We start from the raw sequence: 22,578 nt of genomic DNA, 5'->3' as shown, positions 1-22,578 counted from the left end.
TATAACATATGTGCAGGCCATTCTCAAATACAGACTGGGTGAGGCGCTGTCATAACTTAATAGATCAGCTGGGTAGTAACAACAGACCATAAAACATGCTGAATTGTCACAATATAATGTCATAGATCATCTCTGTATTTAAGTTTATATTACAGTTCTGACTTTAGTCAGCAGAATGGTTTCAGTGTAGTAATGAAAGGGGCTCATAACCTTCCCATGCCTACAGGAACAGCTAAGGCTTCCTTAAAGTAATCAGAAGATTACACTTTGGACTCAACACTCAAAACAACACAAATTAGGTAGTTTTGAGGTATTTTGTGAATATCTGACAGAACAGGAATTGAGGTGTCTAATAATTACAAATGCCGTTGTTGACGGTTTCAAGATATATTTGAAAAGTATTCTGATTTTTCAAAAGAAGGAAAATGTAAAGTGGATGAAGACCTTGTTCATCAAATCCCTCCTAAGGCAATGCTTAATAAATTAAGAAATGGGAATAATTGTTAGTATTAGTTATTCATCATGAGGCCAAAAATTCCTGCTGTCTCTCAAGCTCTAGATTTGTTCCATTATACTGAGATTGGAAAGTGAGCTATTAAAATTGTTAAGTGTGCACCTACAAATGTAAGTTAAGTGAGCTGTAGTAGTTATGGGTTCTGTCTGCAGAGCACACTTTCTTTTCCCCCCTTATTTCCCTAACAGTAGCTCCCTTCCCGGTAGGAAACTCATTCCTCATGGATGGGAAGGGCTGATGCCATATCCTTCCTTACCACCCAGATGGCAACGTGACCCTAACCTGGCCAATTGGATTTTCCCATTTTCTTTACCTGTAGCCATCCCTTTGGAGAAGGTCATGTGTCCCAGGCCTGCTTGATCAGCATCTGCCCTGGAATTTTCTCCTGACTTTAGGGAGATAAAGAGCATTCTCATTTCCTCCAGGACCAGGAGCTTTAACTGTAAGGCCTAGAGCTCCTGGGTCATCCTTCTCTCCAGTCCGCGGAGGCTCTGTGAGATGAACGCCAATTTAGGGAGAGCAGGGCTGAGAAGTGGAGAGAGAGGAGATGGAGAGATTGCCATGGCCGAAGCTCTTCATGCCCTTGACTTTTCCTTGTGAAGGCTCCCCTCTCTGCCCCTTCTGAATCTAAGTGGAATTGAGTTTCTCTCATTGGCAACATCGAAGGTTACAGGAAATTTATAATTGTAATTACTGGCAAAGGGCCTAATTGTGAAAATCAGGATTTTCTTGCAACTGTGCGGCAGCAGAAGCAGCAACAACAACAATTAGAGGCCGAAGGAAATATAGGAACGAACTATCCTGTATTGTGCAGAATTCCACAGTGTAATTTGTTGGATCCCTCAAAGGATACTCAGTCAAACTCAGTGCCAGACAACTTGAAACTAAAATGATACAGTTATGTGAAAAATATTACTTTATCTCCCCATGTTCTGCCTTAGGGTTTGGATAAAATTTCATTTGACAAAAGTGTCCTCTTATGAAAAATGATTTGAAAATGGCTATATTGCATGATCTCTCAAAGCTCTTCTAGCCTAGAAATTTTGAGATTCAAATATCCTTTTCTAGACTGAATGGAAAAAAGAAAAAGAAGAAAAATATCCTGGAGAAGGGAATGTTGCCCCTCCCCCCCCAACTGTGTTGGTTCTCAGCTGGGCTGTGAGTCCAGGGAAGAGGTCCCCTTCAGGAGAATAAATACATTGACTCATTGGAGCCTGAGGCAGGAATGAAATGGCCAGAATAACTTTTGAAAGCCTATAAATGGAAATTATTGAGATTCTCCCATTTATAGTATTTCTTACTCAAGCTGCTCAAAGAGCTTTTCTCACCAAGACTTCTTTGGTTAAGGACATACATGCTCATTTGTTCAGTACTAGTTTTCTTTCCTTTCATTTCCTTCCTTCCTTCCTCTCTCTCCTCTTCACCCCTCCCTCTCTCCCTCCCGCCTTTTCTTCCTTCCTTCCTTCCTTCCTTCCTTCCTTCCTTCCTTCCTTCCTTCCTTCCTTCCTTCCTTCCTTCCTTCCTTCCTCTCCCTGCTCCCTCTGTCCTCCCTTCTTCTTCTTTCTTTCTTTTTCTTTTTTCAATGATAAAGAAGAAAATGAACTAGTGTCCTCTCATTAGCATTAGCAGGACTTTTCTGAAACCTTCCTTGACTCCGTTGAAACACCCGGAGGCCTTACAGCTGTCCAGCTGTCCTCTCCATTTGCTTTCTGAGAGGAGTTGGTTTCCTACCCCTAGTTAGCTCTGTGATAGAATGAGCCACAGAAACACAGGACAGGAATGGCATGTTGAACAGGAAACATGGCATTTGTACACTTGTCAATCCCCCAAGGCTGACATCTTACTGGTCTGAATAACAGAAGTAGTGACCATTTATAGAACTCTGGGCACATGTCAGACATTAGTCAGGCTCTCAATCTCATTTAATCCTCACAAGACTCTCTGAGGTAAATGCAACTATTATCTATGGCATCTCCAGGCTAAACTAGTCTCTGCCATCCTCTCATATAATACTCTGTAACCTTTCTTCAGAGCACTTGCCTCAGTTCGGAATTATATATGTCTCCCCCATGGGAACGTAAACTTAACAATGACAGGAACTATGTCTATTAATGATAGATGCCCAGACCTAACACAGTGCCTGACATATAGCAGGCACTTAGTTAACATTTGTTGGATAAATAAATTGTCATTGAATATGGAGAAATTAAAGCTCACAGAGGCTGTGTACGTTGCTTTAGGTCACGTATCTAGTAAGCGTGCAGCCAGCATGGGAAACCACGTTCTTATCGCTGTGTCTCAGAAAGGAGGCCTGCTTTCTAGGCTGCCTCTGTTGACACTTCTGGGCATTGCAGTGGTTGAGTCCAGGGTAGTTTAGCAGCAACATCATGCTATTTGAATAACCAGGGTGAGAATGCTGTGCCAATCGATGGACATCTGTGAGGGCAGAGTGGAAAGAGTAGACTCAGCATCATCGTGAAGAAGATGAAGTTGGCTTTTGGTGCTCACTCAGGGACAGCCCCTGATGTTTGACTTAAGTTGTTTCTGGAAGACAGTCAACTGATATATCATTTTCTGCCCAGAAATACTTGAATTTAGTAGGCGTAAGTAGTTAAATCATAGGAATGGCTGTCTTGAATTGAGATCTCTAACTTATCAGCTAATTACCAAAACATACCTTCGTGGAGGTGATGTAGATGCTCTCCTAACTGATGTCCATGTAACGGTCCCTGCGGAGGGCTGGAGGATGTGAGTACATCTACACTTTCCTTTCTCTCTCTAAAACTTGCTGACGGATGCCTAATGTGCGGTAAATTGTCACAACTCTTGGGCTGTGCTACAGAACGCCATGCTTTTACTCTCAAGTCATGTGTTCTTAGCAAGAGGGAATTCTGTTAGTTTCCAAACCTACTCAGCTAATTATACTTAATGCAATTAAATTACCAGTGAAATACGTTTTAAAATGTCAAACTTTGATGAAGCATGAGTGTGGCAAAAAGGTTGTTTTTATAAAATTAGACTGAATGCTTCAAAAAATAAAATGAGGTGCTTAAAATTAATGCAGTCACCATAGTTGTGGGAGTGAAAAACGCATCAAAAAATTTAAAATTATTCTGCAATCGAATTTATTTACAAGTATCTTTAAGTTCTTGTTCAATTGTAAAGAAATAAGAGTATCTTAGATAATGCAAAATGAATGTGATTTATGCCAGAAAAAGTAAAGCAGAACCCCAATCAGCAGATTAATATTTAAAGAAAAATTCTTGACCCAAACATCATGACATTACATTACTTTCCTTTCTTTTGTTCTTTCTTTACTAAATAAATAAATGAATAAATAAATAAATAAATAAATAGGAAGAAATCGATTGGTTTCCTCTCAGTAGCAATAACAGAATATTACAATAATTTTTTTGTGGGTGTTTTTTGTTTTTTAAGTTAAAATACTCGAGGTATGTATGCATCATTAAAAAAATAATTCCTTGTTTTAGCCATCTTTTTTGATTGACAGTCTCTGGAGTCATTCAGGTAACAGAATCTTATTGTATATATAAAGTTCTATAAGAGATTTCCAGATCCTTCCAAGTTGGTGAACTAGCACGAGCTTCCAGCTCTACCTGTAACCTGACTCTCAATCAATTCTGGAAAAATTGTAGAGGAAAGCATAGAATACAAGAAAGAAAAAATGAAAACTAAAACAAAACAATAGCAACCGGGGCTGCCGGATGGCTCAGTTGGTTAGAGCGTGAGCTCTGAGCAATGAGGTTGCCCGTTCGATTCCCACATGGGATGGTGGGCTGTGCCCTCCACAACTAGACTGAAGACAATGAGCTGCTACTGAGCTGCCAGAGGGGCTGCCGGATGGTTCAGTTGGTTAGAGTGCAAGCTCTCAACAAGGTTGCTGGTTCAGTTCCCACATGGGATAGTGGGCTGTGTCCCCTGCAACTAATCATTGCAAACAATGTATGGACTTGGAGCTGAGCTGCACCCTTCACAACTAGATTGAAGGACAACGACTTGGAGCGTATGAGCCCTGGAGAAGCACACTGTCTCCCAGTATTATCCCCCCCCAAAAAGCAACAAACTAACCGAACGTACAAAGAACTGGGAGAAAGCTCTGGGGAGATGGAAAGCTGCTTTGAGCTATAGGTTTGGGGTGGGGGGAGGTGGCTGTAGCCTAGGGCAGAGGGGCATATGTTCAGATAAATTAGATAAAACTGGTTACATTTATGCCCTTGTCTTTCTCTACCATTCGTTGGTTTGGGACAATTATTATGTGCCCCCTCAACTGTGGAAACAGCCAATACCATGGTGCACGTGTAAATAAGGACAGAGTAATAACCCTGTTGGTGTAAGGAGTGGAGGAAAACAGATGGGTGATTGACTTTCTATGGGAGTTTCTCCAAAACTGCTCCCAATGTTTGTCCTCGAAGGCATGAAGGTCAAGTCTTGGCCGAAGAGTGTCTTGCTGGGTGAGACTAAGAGGGGTGATTGCGAGCTCCATCCTGGGGCTTGTCTCCTTCTCTCTCTTAGAAGCACACTGCCTGACACACTAGGGTTTGACCTTCGACCCTTTTGGCAGTAACATAACAGATACCTTTGAGGACTATCAACTCACAGGCCAAAATCAGAAGACATCTAAGGAGCACAACCTAAGGAGTACAATCACCTCCAGAGAAAAGATAAGAAACCGTACTATACATATACACGAAGCAATGTTATTAGAACAGACAGACAAAGATGTGAAAATAAACACAGCAAAGATTCCCAAGTGAGATAAGGGACTAGAATAGCAATAAAAAAGAAGAAAAACCATGATATGGAATCAGGTGGAAATCATAGTTTTGAAAAATATATTGTTGAACTCATTGATTAAAATAGATGAGATACAGTAGCATTGAGACAACTGTAAACATGAATTAGTGAGTTAGCTAATCTTATCAATGCACCCTACCAGTAGGAAGCAAGGATAATAATAATAATAATAATAATAATAATAATGTCGAGAAAGTTATAAGTTATGGAGGCAGCAGTTTATTTCGGCTTTGAGCTCAAGGTTGCATTTTTACTAATTGATGAAAAGAGTAGGAGGGAGGCTTTGGCTGTCGAGTCTAGATTCTTCTCTGCTGATCTATGGAAAGTGACTTTCCTTTCCTGGCCAGGGCCTTCCTTCTCAGATGGCTTTTTAAATGGTGTTTTTTCAATTAAGGATGTGCGGTTGAGAGTGAATCTGTTGGAAAAGGGTTTTGGCAGACTTGTGGGCACTCCTGTGAACTCTGTCCTTCCCCCTGAATTTTCGGCAGGACCCTGTTGAATTCTAAGGAACACCCAGCAATGTTTGCCCAAATTGTTCACTTTTGATGGTTGGGAATATTATGTTCATTAGGATCAGCACTTTTGTCCCTCTCTAGCCTCAACACCTGGACTTTCGTTTTTTATGTGAGGAGTGTTAATCTCCAACTGATCTTGAAGTCTCTGTTTTTGATGTTCTTTTGGGCTGTGATGGGCCTAATAATGTCTGTGCTAAAATGCTCTTGTGTTTTCCAATGAAAATAAGAGCCGCCCTTTGCTTAGTGTTTACTCTGGGTCGGGCACTAAGCTAAGGGGTGTACTGTGTGATCTCATCAAGCCCGCCACAGCATGTGGGGAGGGGGTGAGGACACTACTGCCCTTTTATAGATAGGGCGCTGAGGCTCTGAGAGGTGCAGTGATTTATCCAAAGTCATGGAGTCGTTCAGTCCATGGGGAGAAAATTGACCCCAGGCCAGTGGGATTCCAAAGCTGGTTGTTTAACCAGTACTAGAAGGCCCCCAGCTATGCCAGTACCCTTTTGCCAAGACAGTACCTGGAAAGCTGAGGGGGATGGAATAGAGGCTACTTACTGGCCCAAGCCCCTACCTAGGGTTTCTAGCAGGTTACCCCACAACAAACGTTGCTTTCCCACCTGGAAGAACTTAAAACACTAATCACTACAACCATGACTTCAAAGACAAAGAAAACAGGTCATTCAACAAATTCTACCTTTCTCCAGGAAGGTCCATATTGAGGAAGCTTGATACACTCCACCCTCTTGGGACGTGGCAACGGTGTATGCGTGTGTGTGAGTGTGTGTGTGTGCATGTGTGTCTCTGTGTGTGAGGGTGCCTATATGAAACCTTTACTCAGATATCCCAACCAACTTTCCTGCTCTCCACCCCAGGCCCTGGCATCCTGGGTACAATTGTCCTGGTGGTCATTTCTACCTGTAGTAGTGCCCTGCTTCCTGGGTAAGTCAACCACTCCCATTGGATGTTGCCAGTACCTAACTCTCACTCTGCTGCATAGGGCATGCTCTTTTAATGCTTCAAGTACACCCCCTGTATCTATGCCCCTGCTGAAATCCCCTAGCAGTTAGCCCGTCTTTTTAGAAAGTGAGCTCCCCTCTTCCAGAGGAAGGGTAATGTGGTGCTTCAGAGAGGGGCTATGGAATCAAGCTGCCCTTGGTTGCTTTCCTGCTTTACTCCCTGCTTACTGTGTGTCCTGGGGCATGTTGCTTAACATCTCTGAACTTTAGCCTTCCCATCTGTGAAATAGAGATCATGATACCTATCCCACTGCTGGCAGTGCAGAGTAACTAAGAGGATGTATTTAAGCCTAGTAGATAGTATCTTCCGTGTTTCCCCGAAAATGAGACCGGGTTTTATATTAATTTTTGCTCCAAAAGACGCATTAGGGCTTATGTTCAGGGGCTGTCATCCTGAAAAATCATGCTAGGGCTTATTTTCCAGTTAGGTCTTATTTTTATGGGAAACACGGTAGGAAATTGAGGCCTTTTTATCTTTTTCCTAATTCAAATATCTTATTTTCTTTTTTCTCATCTTGTCTTGAAGTCAGAAGGGAATATGTTCCAGCCACTCAGTCTCTCTGGGGCTCTCAGTTCTTACCGACCGGGGTCAGGTTGGGGCTTCTAGGTTTTTGTACCTGGGGCTTCTAGGTACTTTGTCTTTGGTTTTTCTCTTTGTTCTTCATAGGTGTCAGGATCTATCTCAGCATTTGAGGACTCAGGATCTCAACACTGGCCTTCAGCCTCCTGGTGACTCTCTTGCCCCTCTCTGCTCTGTTCAGGAAGCCGAGTGTGTCACGTGGATGGCACCTTATGGGGCACCTGTGTTGTGCTGGCTACAATATCACCCTACATTCAGTTTTACTTGTAATTAGCCCGAGAGACAAAATCATGCTTGGGAAAAGACCAAGGGAACGCATACTGCCCATGTCGTCTTTCCCTTGGCTGGGAAACGATGATTTTGGTGGAAAGACATTGTCAGAATATTTAGAACCATGGAACGTGAGTGCTGCAAAGGCCTTTGGTGCAAATTCAGTTTTGCGGATGTGCAAACTGAGGCCAGGAGAAGGGAGATGCCTGTGTGTTTTCAGAAGACAGTGCCGTAGAGTCATGAAAGCTACTCAGGTTCAAATATCGTTTCCTTCCCATACTTGATACGTATGAGGAAGGGAGCAAGTCACAGAATATTTCTAAATCTCAGTCTCCTCACCTGTAAAATGGGCATGATAATGATAGTACCTGCCTCACTGTGAAGTCATTGAGAAAATTACATGACATTGTGTGTGTGTGTGTGTGTGTGTAATCCCAATACCTGGTACTGAGGAAGTGCTCAGTCACTCTTAACTCTTGTCCTCCCCATTCTCCTTCACTCTCTTCCATCAGCACCCTGGAGGACTGTGGAGTGCCCTCTGACAGCGCCCAAGGAAGCTGCCACAGAAGCTCACTCTTTCCTCTCCACAATGAGCACATTCTGGAATTTGGGCACCTGAGAATTGCCCCCATTTTGTTTTTAAGATTGCCATAGATCCCATGGTCACAAATGCTGCATTAGCTCTGGGACAACAATTTTGGTTTTTCTTATTATCATGTCAAAATGACAGTGAATGTCTACAGGGCATGTCCCATATGCTACTGTGCATGAATTTTAACAGACACCCTCGGAGATAGGTTCTATGCTTATCACCCTCATCATACAGGTGAAGAAACTGGGGCACCGAGAGGCTAGGTTACGTGCTCAAAGTCACGAGTTGCTATATGGCAGTGTCCAGACATGGTCGCAGAGTGATCTGATTTTGGAGTTATGGTACTTCCCTCCATCACTCAAACAGCATGCCTTCTTTACTCTTAGCTGTTGCCTTTTTAAAAGAGGATCATCCTCCTTTCTTTTGTCTTTTAAATTCCATGCTGGCTTTCCAAGTTTATGGACAATTATACAGTTGATTCTTGGGTGTGGGTGTGGGGCTGGTGGTTTCTCTTTGGATGAAACTGGAGATGGCTAAGGTCTACCAGTTAGCTGCAGACATTTGACAAATGGTATTCTCTGCTACATTTTCTCTTTTCATTTAACAACTTTTGTCTCAGATGGAAAAGTTTATAGTTTTTTTTAATGACTTTGTAAAAAATGTGAGGGTTGGAGGTTGTGGGTGGAAAAACAGGCAGGGCGAAGGAAAAGGTCTTTATTTTTTAGTCTGGTCTCATTTAAAAAGTTCTCTTTGCTCTGTTCTGAACATTTTGGCTCTCCAATTTTTCTCTTGTTAGCGGTTTTGCCTTGTCTCTGTTTATTTTGTGACTCGTGCCTGAAGGGATGTTTTCTCAAAAGGGAATTAGCCACACCACATCTTGTTCTGGCCACGTGTTGACCACTCTCCCGGTCAAGTTCTGTGTTCAGGGGAGTGGAGGGTTTATTTTGGTTAACGAGCATGCAATATAGAAGCAGCCATTAGACGGGGCAGGGATGGAACGAACTGCTATTACAATAAGCAGACCTTTGATTTGTAATACCCATTACACGATGTTTTTCCTGGCACCACAACAACTTCAGCAGAGGTTTAGTACACAAATACTAAGGTGGGTGACTGAGGCACATCAAGATTCCTGTTGTTTTTAGTCATAATTAAGTGCATAGAACTTCACTCAAATGAGGGCTGCTCACTCAAGGGCTACAATAGGTTATTTCACTGGAAAACAAAGGGGCTTTCAGGGTGCAGCCTCAGAAGCCGAATGTCGATGTTCATTCCTGCCATCGCCACTTCCCAAACTTTTGGCAAATCAGTTTGTGCCTCCGTTTCCTCACTGGTGACGTGAGCCAGACTCTGGGGTTGTTGTGAGGTTTCAGTACTTGTCATGTCCTTCGCTCAGTGCCCGGTGTGGAGCAGTGTTCGAATCATGCTAGTATTGGTGGTCCCTTGTGACTGGCTTCCTTTGTTTTGCTCTCACGTAGCCAAACGTAGCCAGAGCCAAGGTAGTATTAACCCTATTAGTCCTAATCATCATAGCTCATAGTTATTGAACTTTTACCATGTAAGTACTTTATTAACCATTTTATCTTCATGAAAATCACATTGATATAGTTACCTTTATTATTCCCACATTACAGATCACGGAACGGAGGTTCAAGGAGACCAACCAATTCACCCAAATTCACACAGGTAAACTGGGGCCAAATCCACATGCATACTGTGGGAAAACATGCTTGTCAGTCTGTTCAGGCTGTTATAACGGAATACTACAGACTGGGTGGCTTATCAACAATAGAAGTTTATGGTCTCCTGTTCTGGAGGCTGGAGGTCTGACACCAGGGTCCCAGCATGGTCAGATTCGGCTGAGGGCTCTCTTCATGTTGCTGACTCCTCATTGTGTGCTCTCTCCATGGCAGAAAAAGGTGAGGGAGCTCTCTAGGGTCCCCTTCAGGGGCACTCATACCGTTAATGAAGATTAGCCCAACATCAAACACCATCACATTGCGGATTAGGTTTCCACAGATGAAATTTGGGGGGGTCCGCAGAAATTGAGTCCATTGAAATGACTTCCAAGTCCAATGCCTCTACTATCTGAGGGTGTGGTTCCCAGGTCTTAATCTTGGTTTCTTAGTTCACTAGTGCAACTTCTTGAGGAGGATTGTGATGGACTAAGCTCAACCTACGGATTTTTCCCTTGGGTGAGGTGTGCATTTTGGGATCAGTCAGCTGTGGCCAGAGGGGGAGAGTCATGTGGTTCCAACATAGTGGTCTAAACCACACAGAGACTGAGAACTTTTCTCAGAGAGGGAAGGTGGGCAATCAGATCTTTCTATTATACGCCCCTTCTTCAAGCCTACAATTGTCTCAGTGTTCTCACCAGAGAGGGTTAAGGCACGGCAGGGTCCTGTCTGCTTTTGTTTTGCCAAGCTCAGCTGTAGGCATGGGGGCCCTTCACTGGCTAGCTCAGCTGCGCCCGGTTCTGGAATCAATCTCTGCAGTGTTGGCAGTACATTGAGTGCCCTGTATCTGCCAGGAAGTGGGGTCTGAAAGTTAGTCTGGCTTCCATAAACAGCAAGTGTCTATGGTCTCCCCCCGACCTCTTAGTAGGTCTTTCTGATGACGTTTCTGCCTGGTTCTTTGGATTGTACCCCAATATTAATGCTGTTGTTAGACCCCTTCAATGAGCCTGACCCTTTGCCTAGCATTTCATCTCCACTCCCTGGGGCCCCAACCATTAGTGGAGGTCCTGCCCTAATCCAAACATAAGACTCTGAGGCACAAACTCTTTCAGCAAAAACCCACCTACCAACTCATCAAATCAGGCCCCTTTGCATATTTTTCTTTTAACTTTTATTGTGGAAAATTTTAAATGGTCACAAAAATATAGAGCCTCATATAATAAATCTTCATATGGACCCCATCACCTAGCTTCAACAACAGATCAAATCATAGCCAAACGTGCTTTATCTATACTTCCTTCTAATCTCTCCCAATATTAGTTTGAAGCAAATTCCAGATCATTTCATTGCATCTGTATATATTTCAGTGTACATCTCTAAAATATTAGAACTGTTTGTTTTTTAACATAATCACAATCCTATGATCACACCTCAATATGTCGACAATGATTCTTTAATATCATCCAACAATCCAAACCAGTGTTTATATTTCCAGTTGTCTCATAAATGTTTTAAAGGTTTTTTTCATTAACAGTTTGAGTCAGCATCCAAATAAAGTCCACTTATTGTTATTTGTTCATAAGATCTTTAGATTTCTGTCTCCATGTCTATTTTTTTTCCTTGTAATTTATTTCTTAAAGAAGTCAGGTTGTTTGTGTTCTGTAGTTTCCCAGGTGGGTCTTGCTGATGGGACCTCTTTGTGTACATTAGTATTTGACTAGAAAGTCTTGGTTATCTTTAGATCTGATGTCTCTTGGCAAGATCACTTCATAGGTGGTGCTGTGTTCTTCCATCAGAGGCATGAGATATCTGCTTGTCTCTTTAAGTGGGTGGAGCCTGTTGATGGTCAGTGTTAAAGTTTATTAATTTATTAGGGGCTTGCAAAGTGGTTAGGTTTGAATTCTATGATTCCTCTGTTACTTATCAGAGAATGCTTTCTATAAAAGAAACTTCACCTCATCTACCATCTGATTACCCAATGGCATAGTCCATATAGAAAAAGTCGAATAAGCGCTTGATTCTTTTTCTTTATTTTACCAGCTTTATGAATATGGAGTTAGTTCATTAGTTAGTTCATCCTCCAACAGTGAGCAATTATGGTTTTTGAGAAGTATTGTTAAAATTCATAGAACTGAATATGCTTGATAGGTTTCAATCCATTCATTTCAGTTATTATATTTATTCATTCTCAAAGTGTTTCATCTTTGGCCAATGGAAGCCTCATCAAATTGGCTTTTAGGTCCCTTTAATACTCCCCACCTCCTACCTTGACATATTGATGGGAACCCAGGTTGAGCCCAAGTTTTTCAGGTCATTTGTATGGTTAGCACAATATCTGGCACATAGTGAGTATTCAACAAATGGTAGATGTGAATGTTATGATTATTTAAAAAAATGTTAACCTCCCCATCCTGGGCCAGTACGAGAACTGGGTTTTTCTAATACCCGCCCTACCCAAACCTGACTGCTGGTGTGAGAGGATGGGGTGCGGGAGGGAGGATTCCATATCTCTCTTCTGATACACCTACATCCTTATCTCTACTCTTCTTACTAATCCCCCTCCCAGGGGGTGAGAGACATAGCTCACTGGTAAGAGTGAGACCAGGAAGACTGAGCATGTACAGTATAGCCCCTTCTGAACTCTCCTTCTCAAGGATGGGCTTTGTCCACGTGCTGTGTGCATTCTATCTGCATCTGCCTCCTGCATGAGGTAAGCAGCCAGCTAGGGCAGGCATCTGGAAGGCGTTACCTGGGATTGATGGAGGTGAGAGAGAAACGCAGGGAAATCTGCAGCCATACAGAGACTGAGTGAGTACAATTGAATTCAGGAGGGAAGGAGTAAAGCTTACTTTTAGCTTCAGATCTAAGCTGGCTTCTCTAATCCTTGGCAGCCTCAAGGCTGATAACATCGGTCCTTATCGAACTCCCCTTTCTGTTTCCCAAATGGCTTGTCATCTGAAGGAAAAAGGAGTGTGCTAAATCAGCACCTTAGAAATGCCGCCAATGCCTTCCTTTCCGCACCAGCCATTGGCTTCTTAGGTCTCGCAGCTCCTCATGGCCAGCCTTGCCCAAGGTGATACAGAAGGCTTTTGTTAATGCGCAGATGTTACCTAAAAGAAGAGCTGTCGGGTATTGAACTCAACAAGCAAATCATCTGGCCCATTTCTTAAACAGGTGTGGCTGAAGCAAGTATTCTATTAAGGAGAAAAGACAGTCTTTCCACTTATAAAACTTTTAGATTCGGGCAGCTGAAGACTGTGTGGCTTGTACTATGTTTGCAGTCGGCCCTGCAGCTGGGTGCACGTGCATGCCTCTCAGAGCTAGTGTGTGCACACGGACCCTGCAATTGTTAGTGCCACATACCCGCCAATTCTCCTCTTAGGTTGATCTGAAGTAAGCAGAGGGCCGAGGGTGAGGGGACGTCTCAGTCCCTTTGGGCTGCCATAACAAAATACCATAAACTGTGTGGCTTATCAACAACAGAAATTTATTTTTCACATTTCTGGAGGCTGGCAGTCCAAGGCCATGGTGCCTGCATCATCAAGTTCTAATGAGGGTCCTCTTCCAGGCTGCAGACTGCCAAGTTCTCATTGTGTCCTCACATGATGGAAGGAACGAGGGAGTTACCTGAAACTTCTTTTGTCATGTCAGTGGTCCCGTGCATGAGGGCTCCATCCTTATGACCTAACCCTGCCCCAAAAGCCCCACCTTCTACTACCATCACATTGGGGATTAGGCTTCAACATATATATTTGGGGGACACAACATTCAGTCTATTGCAGGGTATAATTTGGACTTGATATGAACTAGACCCCAAACAATAATATATTCAATTAGGCAAACATTTATTTCTCTCTCATGTAAAAATCTGAGCCAACGTAGTGCTCTGTCTCACAAAAGCGTCAGAAGCCCCACCTCCTTCCTTTGTTTTTGTTTTTGTTTTTTTTTTTTGGTTGAGAATTTAATCTTCTTAGGCTGTGGGAGATGAACATTTCTTTATATGAGGCCAAGGGACGCCCTTGTGCTTTTGTACTTAGGTTTTAATTGACTCTTCGTCACTCTCAGTCTTTTGTCATCTTTTTCAAAGCATACATTGTTCTTTAGCAACAGCCATTCAATTCTATTCCCCTTATAATTACTGTTTCCTCCATATTTTTCAAAAGCCTGATATGTCACATCCTGTAGTACATTTTCTTTCACCAGGCTCCCATTCCATTCCACCACTGGTGGTTTTACCAATTTCATCGCCATCTTGTGTCAGGGGCTAAATAAACTACATCATCAGCAATGGGATTCTCATTGCTTGTCAGAGGGCAGGTTATCCAGCCCCAGATTCCATTTTAATATCTGCTTTCTCAAACTACTCCTGGTATTATATGGCAGGGTGGGGTCCCAGAGAGCAGCTGCTGATACAGAGATTAGACTGCAATAGGTCTAATGGGGAGTGTGCTCAGGATGGAAGCCTGTGGTGGAGGGGAAGGAAGCAGGATTAAGCAGAGAGAGGCATTAGATTGTATTTAGGTTCAACAAAGGCATCAGCTGACCCCTGGGGAAGCTCTGAAGCTGGGATGACCCATCATACTTGTCTTAAGTTTGGACAAGCGGCTAAACTTTTACATCTCTGTATTGAATAGTTACCATTGCAGGCTGCCGCTGGGAAGGAGGAGTGTCCTTGAGGGAGGTGGCTTTCTTCAGGAACAAAAGGAGCAATTTCTGAGAGGGCTGACAGTTGAGGGCCCTCAGCCAGCAAAACTCCCAGCAGCTGAAGGAATAAGAAAAAAAAATGGCCACAATATTTGTAGATCCACCCATTAAGAAATGGAGTCTGTTTTTCCTAACCTTGAATTTGTTTTGGCCTTGTGACTGACTTTGGCCAATTGGACAGTAGCATTCATGATACAAGAGAGTCTTGAAGAGTGCTTGTCTATTTGGGGTTGCTATTCTCTTGCTATTGAGAACCCTTCCATCAACATGTGACAAAGCCCAGGCTAGCCTCCTTGGAGAGGAAAGAGGCCTTGCTCACCCCAGTGAGTCCCAGCCATGTGAATGCAGCATCCTAGCCCATCCAGGCCTGGCCAATGAGGCCCAGATGGCCCACCTAGCAGAGCCCCAGGATCATGTGTTTATTGTTTGCAGCCACTAAGTTTTTGGGGTCATTTGTTACACAGCAAAAACTTACTGATAAGTAGGCCAGCATACACTTGGCACTTGGTCTGACCAAATGGAGGAAATGTTTTGGGGTTTGGCATACTTATATAGTTTTATTTCCCCTTCCCTGGTTTTTAGATTTCTACTAAAACTCTAGCCAAACCCATGCTTTTTTTTTTTTTCCAGGACCTTTACAAAGAACCCTTTCAATTACCCTCCTCAGCTCAGAAAAGGGACTATAAGAGGCCTTTACCATTCATATTTGCTAAAGAAACTACATACTTTCAGAGCTGCCAGAGTTACTGAATAGAAAACACAATTACTGCTGCAAAAACCAAGGACTGCGATTTGATCATAAACGTGCTAAAGACAGCAGCATGCTGATCATTAGTTGAACTGAGTCTTTGAAGGAGCATTTGAGGACCTGAGTTAAGTGCAAATGTGCTAAAAAAAAAAAAAGTCAAATCAAAAGAGAATGCAAATCGAGCAACTTTCAGTTGCTAACTGGAAAAATACTTTCATAATCCATAGTTCTTGGCACTTGAAAAATGTTTATTAAATGAATGAATGCATACATGAATGGTAGGAATACATACTACTGTGCTTGAAAAATGTGTTATCCCGCTGTCCTGCTTTGAGATCCTGGAAGGATCAAAATGGCATTAAAATAGGTGTTGGGTTCAGTAATCTTAAAGATTTTCCTTCCCAGACCCCACAGAACTCCACTCAATCTCTAGGGCCACCACTTCCATAGATGTGTTGATTTCCTCTCTATTCCTTAGTTTTCCCTTTTGAAAATAGAGAATTGGACCATCTAGAAAGCCTCGGTTTGGGGATTCTCCATGGGTAATAAAATGTGCCTGGAGAAAGAGTGATCTGGGTTTACTTCTTCAACTTGACCTCACCAGTGCTGTGTATGTAACCTTGGGCAAGTTACTCAAACTCTCTGTGTCTCAGTATCCAAATCTGTGTACGGAAATAATACTAGTGCTTGCAGGGTTACTGGGAGAATTTAGGATAATATATGCAAAGTGCTTGGAATGTCGGTGCTAAAGAGCTGGGAATTATTTATAATAGGTAAGTTGTTGATTGGTGTAGAGTAGGGAGAATAAAATTTGTATATTCTAATGGGCCTTGTGAAATCTAGTGTTTCTGATTTTAGTCATATTTGTCAAAAATAGGGGCAAACCCCTCCGTGCCCATTCAACTCCACATCTTCATTTAGAATTCTGAACTCTTTCTTTCTCACTATTCCAGCCCCATGGGGCCAAGCCACATTTCTCAAACTGCTAAATCAAATGACAGCTGCCTTTTATTCCATATGTTTCTCATTCCAAAATGTTGTCTTGAATAGTTTCAGCTACTAAGCACAAACTTAGTCAGCTATGTTTTGCCTTATGATGTTTTTTTTTTTTCTTGCACATTTCAGATGCCTGCTTTTGGGTTTTGCATTATTCTGTGATTTCCTACTCATTTGCTCCACCCTTTAATTGCTCCACCAGCACTTAGTCTCCCCTGCCTGCCAAGACTGTCTCCCCCTTTTCCTAATATTCCTGGTTCTCCCCAAGGGCCGTCCTTAAGCCAAGGAGCTCTCGAATGCTTTGCAAAATTGAAACCCCTCTGTTTATCCTGCTCCCTCCCCTCAATGTTCATGGCAGTTATCTCACTGGGCTCCCATTTCCTGCTCTTATTCTTGGCTCTCTGCCAGTCATCACACATTCACATGAAATCCTGCCTCTCCTCACAGAAGGGAAAGGCTGTTTCCATTCATGGAATGCTCATTTGCCACAAAGATGCTGCACCCTCACCACAGGCAGGGTGTTCTTGGGTTTCCTGACATGCCCAGGGCAACGTTGGAGGGCTCTGGTCCCAACAGTTATTTACAATAATGGCAAGTCAGGCTAGAGAACAGTGTGGTCTTTGTGATGAAGGGGAGAGAGCAAGGACTGTCAATTCTAGCTGACCTTGATTTGGGGCCCATGTATCATTACTGAGCCTCAGTTTGTTTATCTGTGAAATGGGGAATCGGAATAATACCCACCTCACAGCATTCTTGTGAGGATTGTGAATAGAAAGGGCTTTGCACAGGGCCTGGAAAATGATATTTGCTCCATAAGTGTTTTCTTTTCTCCCCCTCTTACTGGTTGCTAAGCCCCTCAGGTCAGTCAGAATCCCAGCAAGGAAGAGAAAGACACCTCAATAGGTTTAATGAAGAGGGTGTAATGAAGGGATTGTGTCTAGATTTGCTGCAGTGTGGGCAGGGGGTGAGAATTACCCTGAGACCAGCAAGAACCAGAAGCCATTGCCTGTGCTGACGAGCAAGGCAGGGGTGTGTGTCATGCATACCTGGTGAGAGCAGGAGCCATGATGCTGGTTGGAGCAGACTGGCACTGGGAAAGTGTTCTGGGGTCTCAGCAAACTTAGCTTATTAGCTTTCCCAGGATTCTAGATTTCTAATAAAACCTCGGCAAGTCCAAGTGCTTTTAAAAAATTAGGGTGGAGCTGTGGCGAAGGTAGAGGAACACTGCCACTGCTAAAATTATAGCCCGTTAGAGTGAGAATGGGGCCTAATAGCCCCCTTTCTTTCTTCCTACCCATGATTTTTATTCACCCACCTCCACTGGAAGCCAGAGGGTGACCGGCCTGGGTGATGAATTCCAGTGATGTTGACCTCCTGGGCACAGAGAAAGGCAGAGAAAAATGGAGACTGGACGTGGAGGAGCAGAGAACCATCTTTTGTCATCATTTGTCACTTATTAGCCAGTTACTTCATGCAAGACTCTGAGCCTCAGTGTCCCATAGAGTGGGCGTACAACTAACCTGTTCATCAAGCTCACAGGGCTAGCAGGAAGATCAAGCGAAAGTACTGGCATCATTTACTTTGCAGATGAACCTCTTCTTCATGGGACAATCTCCCTCCGTTCCCCAACAACCAGGTCAGAGGCCAGCCACAGGCACCTGGGATGCAGAAAGAGTCGGATGGCAACTGTGGCTTGGCTCAGCTCTCTCACTGTGGGATCACGGACAAGTAGCAACTTTCTGAGCCTCAGCTGCTACTTTCCTTTGGGTTCCCCCAAAAGCAGATCCTGAGACGAATATTTGAGGGCAGGTAGTTTCTGTGGGAGCTGATTCCTGGAAGCATAGGGGGTGGGGTGGGGAGTGAGGCGGGGAAGGGAGGAAAGTCAGTGGTGGCTCAACTCCACAGGGGCCTTCTGGAGACTATGTAAGACATATGCCTGGATTATACTACTGCTGGGTGAGGGCACTGGGGTGTCTACCCAGCAACTGCCACCCCTCATTGGCTGAGGGTTGCTTCAAGGCTTTTAACTCCCTGGCCCTCCCCGGTGCCTGTATATGGGCAGAAAGGACTCCAGCATCCAAAGAGACACAGGAAGCCACATAGAGGCCCTCCGGTGAGCCTGGAGGAAATGGCTGAGGGACTGATGGCATCTGCTTTGGTTTCCTAATTTGTATGATAGGGATGATGCCTATCTCACAGAGCAGTTGTGAAGATTAAATGATTAATGATGAAATGATGGCACGTCTGACAAATGCCTGGCCCATAGGAGGTATCCGATACATGGGAGGTATTCATAATACAGTGGGGAAATATTCATGTATTACAGGCGGAAGCAAATGGGACTCAAAGACATTAAGACATTTGTCCTAAGTCACACAGACAGTTTTTAAGTGGCCAAGTCAGATCTGACGCCAAGTTTGTTCCCCTCCCACTCTGCTGTCGCTGCCTCCTGTTAATGGACTATCCACAGTGCTTTTGCATCATAAAGTGTGAGAAGCTCCATAAATATAAAATGTTTGTGGTCCCAGATGTGCTAGCTCAGGTCCAACTTAAATTGACTCTGGGTAGCTCTTCCCTCAGCCCCAATCCTCATAAGCTCAAATATATATTTTCTTAGTCCCCGGAGGTTTTCCATTTTGTGCCCCAACAATCCCCAGCCTTTCATTAGTAATGCCTAGGTGTCTCCACATATTTCAAGGGGTGCCAGAAAGTCTCCAGACAAAATAAAATATGCCGTAAAACACGAAGGGCATAAAACTCTAGACACCTTGTTCTCCATGTAATATTTCCTTTTAAAAACAAATATTTTGAAATGCCCTCTTTACTATCCTGCTGATACACACATAAAACCCAGTAAAATGCATAACTCTTTTTTTTTAAATTGTAGTTAAGGAAATATAACACAAAATTTACCATTTTGACCATTTTAAGTGTTCGGTTCTGTGGCATTAAGTACATTCACATTTTTCTGCGACCTTCACCACCATCCATCTCCAGAACTTCTTCCATCTCCCAAACCTGAAACTCTGGACTCATTAAACAATATCTATTAATTATAGTAGTTATTAACTACAATAAACAATAAACCATTCCCTCCCTGCTCCATCCATGGCAACCACCATTCTACTTTCTGTCTCTATGAACTTGACTACTCTAGGGACCTCATATAAGGGGAATCATACAGTATTTGGCCTTTTGTGACTGGCTTATTTCACTTAGCACAATGTCCTCAAGGTTCATCCATGTTGTACCATGTGTCAAAATTTCCTTTCTTTTTAAGGCTACTTTTTAATATTCTACTTATGTATACACCATGTTTTGTTGATCCATTCATCTATCCATGGACACTTGGGTTGCTTCCATCTTTTGGCTGTTTTGATGAATGCTGCTATGAACATGGGTGTCCAAATAATCTGTTGGAGTCCCCAGTTTTAATTCTTTTGGTGATATGCCCAGAAGTGGAATTGCTGGATCATTGGGAAGTCTATGTTTAATTTTCCGAGGAACCTTCATACTGGTTTCCATAGTGCCGGCACCATTTTACATTCCCACCAGCATAACTGTTTTATAAAAGAGAAAAGTAGGAAAGTCGTTTGTAACTAAATAGTATGTCGTCTTTCAGAATGTCCACACTGAGGCTGGACTGCCTAGAGACACGACGCAGAGGTTGCCTGTCTGCCCCGTAGGCCACAAATGCAGACCACTGTGCAGATTCTGAGGTGGCCCACGTTTTTGGAGTGCACTGATGCCAGTGATTTTCCAAAAACAATGAACAAATTAAACATAGTGCATTCAATCTGTTAAATTTTTAGAAACTTGAATGTTCATTTAAAATGTGCAATTGATACCTTGGTATGTATATGTGAAACAAAATTATAATCAGAAAATTTTGAACAAGCTTTTCATCGACATATGTCTCTAGCAGGCCATGTGAAAGTTGTATGGAATGGGGATAATTTTTTATTGTGAAGAACTGTCCTGTGCCTCACTTACTAATTTCCAGTAGCACCCCACTCCCAGCCCAACATTGTGACCAAGACAATGACCCCACAAATTCCCAAAATGCCTCCTGGTGAGTGAGATACAGCCCCCCTTTAGAAATGCTCTCACAAACCCATCTAGTATCTTAAGTGTGGTAGATGAGTGACTTTTGATTGCTTGACAGTAAGAATGAGAATTGTTGGGGTAAAGGCTTTTTAAAATATCTGAGGATACCTAGATCTTGGTCAAAAAATTCAGTACCTGGAATTTCTTCCACTAGTTTCTTTCATCCCACAGGAGCTCAATTGTTCTCAAAATCTGTTTTTGAGGGCCCAGCCCACCGGTAAGAAGGACCAAGGGCATGAGTACTTGTCATCTCGCTGGGAAGGAAGAAAAGGAGGGCAGGTATGGGAGACATTTTTGAGGCTGACTCTAAGACTTAAGTGATTCTATATGGGGAGTGAGGAAAAGATGAACATAAAAGGTGGCTTAGGATTTTTGAGATTGGGTACCGGAGAGCTAACATGCCATTAACACGGAGAGAGTGGAAAAGTATTACATTTACAGCTGGCTCCAGAGGTCTGCAGATGGAGCACTGTGACTAGGCACTCCCTCGAGAAGGTGAAGCCAGAGGCGTGGTCCGGAAGGAGAGAGTGAAACTCAGAGACAGCCAGTGATTAGTGGTTCTGAGATGTAGCAGAAAGAGCAAGGCATTTTGGAGAAGGATATATGCTTCTGCTCTACCATCGGTAAGATGTGAGATTTGGGACAAAACACTTGCAAGTGCCAGTTTCCTCCTCTGTAAAGTGGGGCTAGTTTGTGCCCCAACCTAACCTTCCATGGCACTTGTGTGTGAGCTCCGTGTTTTTGGTTACACCGCTTTACCTGAGACCTGCTGCTCTGCTCTGCTCACCTCACACCTGAAATGGTAACAATTACATTGTGTAGTTTTCAGGGTTCTCCAGAGATATAGAAGCAGTGGAATATCTGTCTATATACACAAAGAGATTGATTTTAAGGGATTGTGGGAGTTGGCAAACCCAAAGTCTGTAGGGCAGGCTGGTAGACTGGAAACTCAGGCAGGATTTCTATGCTGCCGTGTTGAGGCAGAACGCCTTCTTTTGGAAACCTCACCTTTATGCTCTTAAGCCGTCAACTGATTGGAGGAGGCCCCCTGCACTTTACTTAAAGTCAACTGATTGTAGATGTTAATCACATCCACAAAATACCTTCACAGCGACACCTAGACTAGTGTTTGAACAAACAACTGGGCACCGTAGCCTAGCCATGTTGACACACAAAAATTCACCCTCACACCTTGGGCACATAGAAAGCCACACCTAAGAGGGGTCTAATCCATGACCAGGAGTTAAGCCCTTGGGGTCTGCTAGACTTGTCACATAACCAAGAATACATTCTTGGCTCTGGACCTTCTATCCTTTCTTAGTAAACTGGTGATCAGAGCTGTCTTTCCGCAGCCCCTGGAAGAACTTTTCACATTCAGGTATCCCTGTCAGAACAAGTAGAGCTCAGCATCACCCCGGCTAAGGGTGGCCCTGGCTAAGGGTGGCCCTGGTGCCATGTCTAGTGCTCCGGACCCCACAGGCATGGGTGGGTAAAAGTATGGGGGCTGCAAAGTGGAGCCCTTCCTTGTTGCCAAGCCCTCTGCCTTTCTCTGACATCATTGCCCGTCTCCTGCCTCAGTAGTCTGAAAGGCACCCATGTGTGCCCAACATTACTCCTGAAAGCAGGGCCTCCTTGTCCCTTTGCAGCAGCTGAGCCTGTGGAAGAGACCACTTGCTAGCCGCCTCAGCTGGGGCTCCAGGTGTTTCCTTCTCCTCCCAGAGCTGGGGTGTTTGCTACTTTGGCCCATTTGTTTAGGCTTTTCTAGGTCAGGCTGCAGGGAAAGTAAGGGGCCCGTGGAGGTTATGGCTTTCCTGAAAGGTGCAGGGAGGCTGGGCCCCTTTGTCTCTGAGATTGCAGTTGAATCAGCCACCCCCTATCTGCTCACCTCTGCCCCAGCCACCTCTACAATTTGTGAACATAGACAGCTGTTCTCAAGATGTTCACCAGGGGTGACCAGTTAGCTCAATTGTTTAGAGCACGGTGCTGATCACACCAAGGTTGCTGGTTTGACCACTGCATGGGCCACTGTGAGCTGCGCCCTCCTTAAA

The sequence above is a fragment of the Rhinolophus hipposideros genome (assembly GCF_964194185.1).
Source record: "Rhinolophus hipposideros genome assembly, chromosome: 9".
Lineage (NCBI taxonomy): Eukaryota > Metazoa > Chordata > Mammalia > Chiroptera > Rhinolophidae > Rhinolophus > Rhinolophus hipposideros.
The sequence above is the reverse complement of the archived record's forward strand: the minus strand, read 5'-3'. Positions refer to the sequence as shown.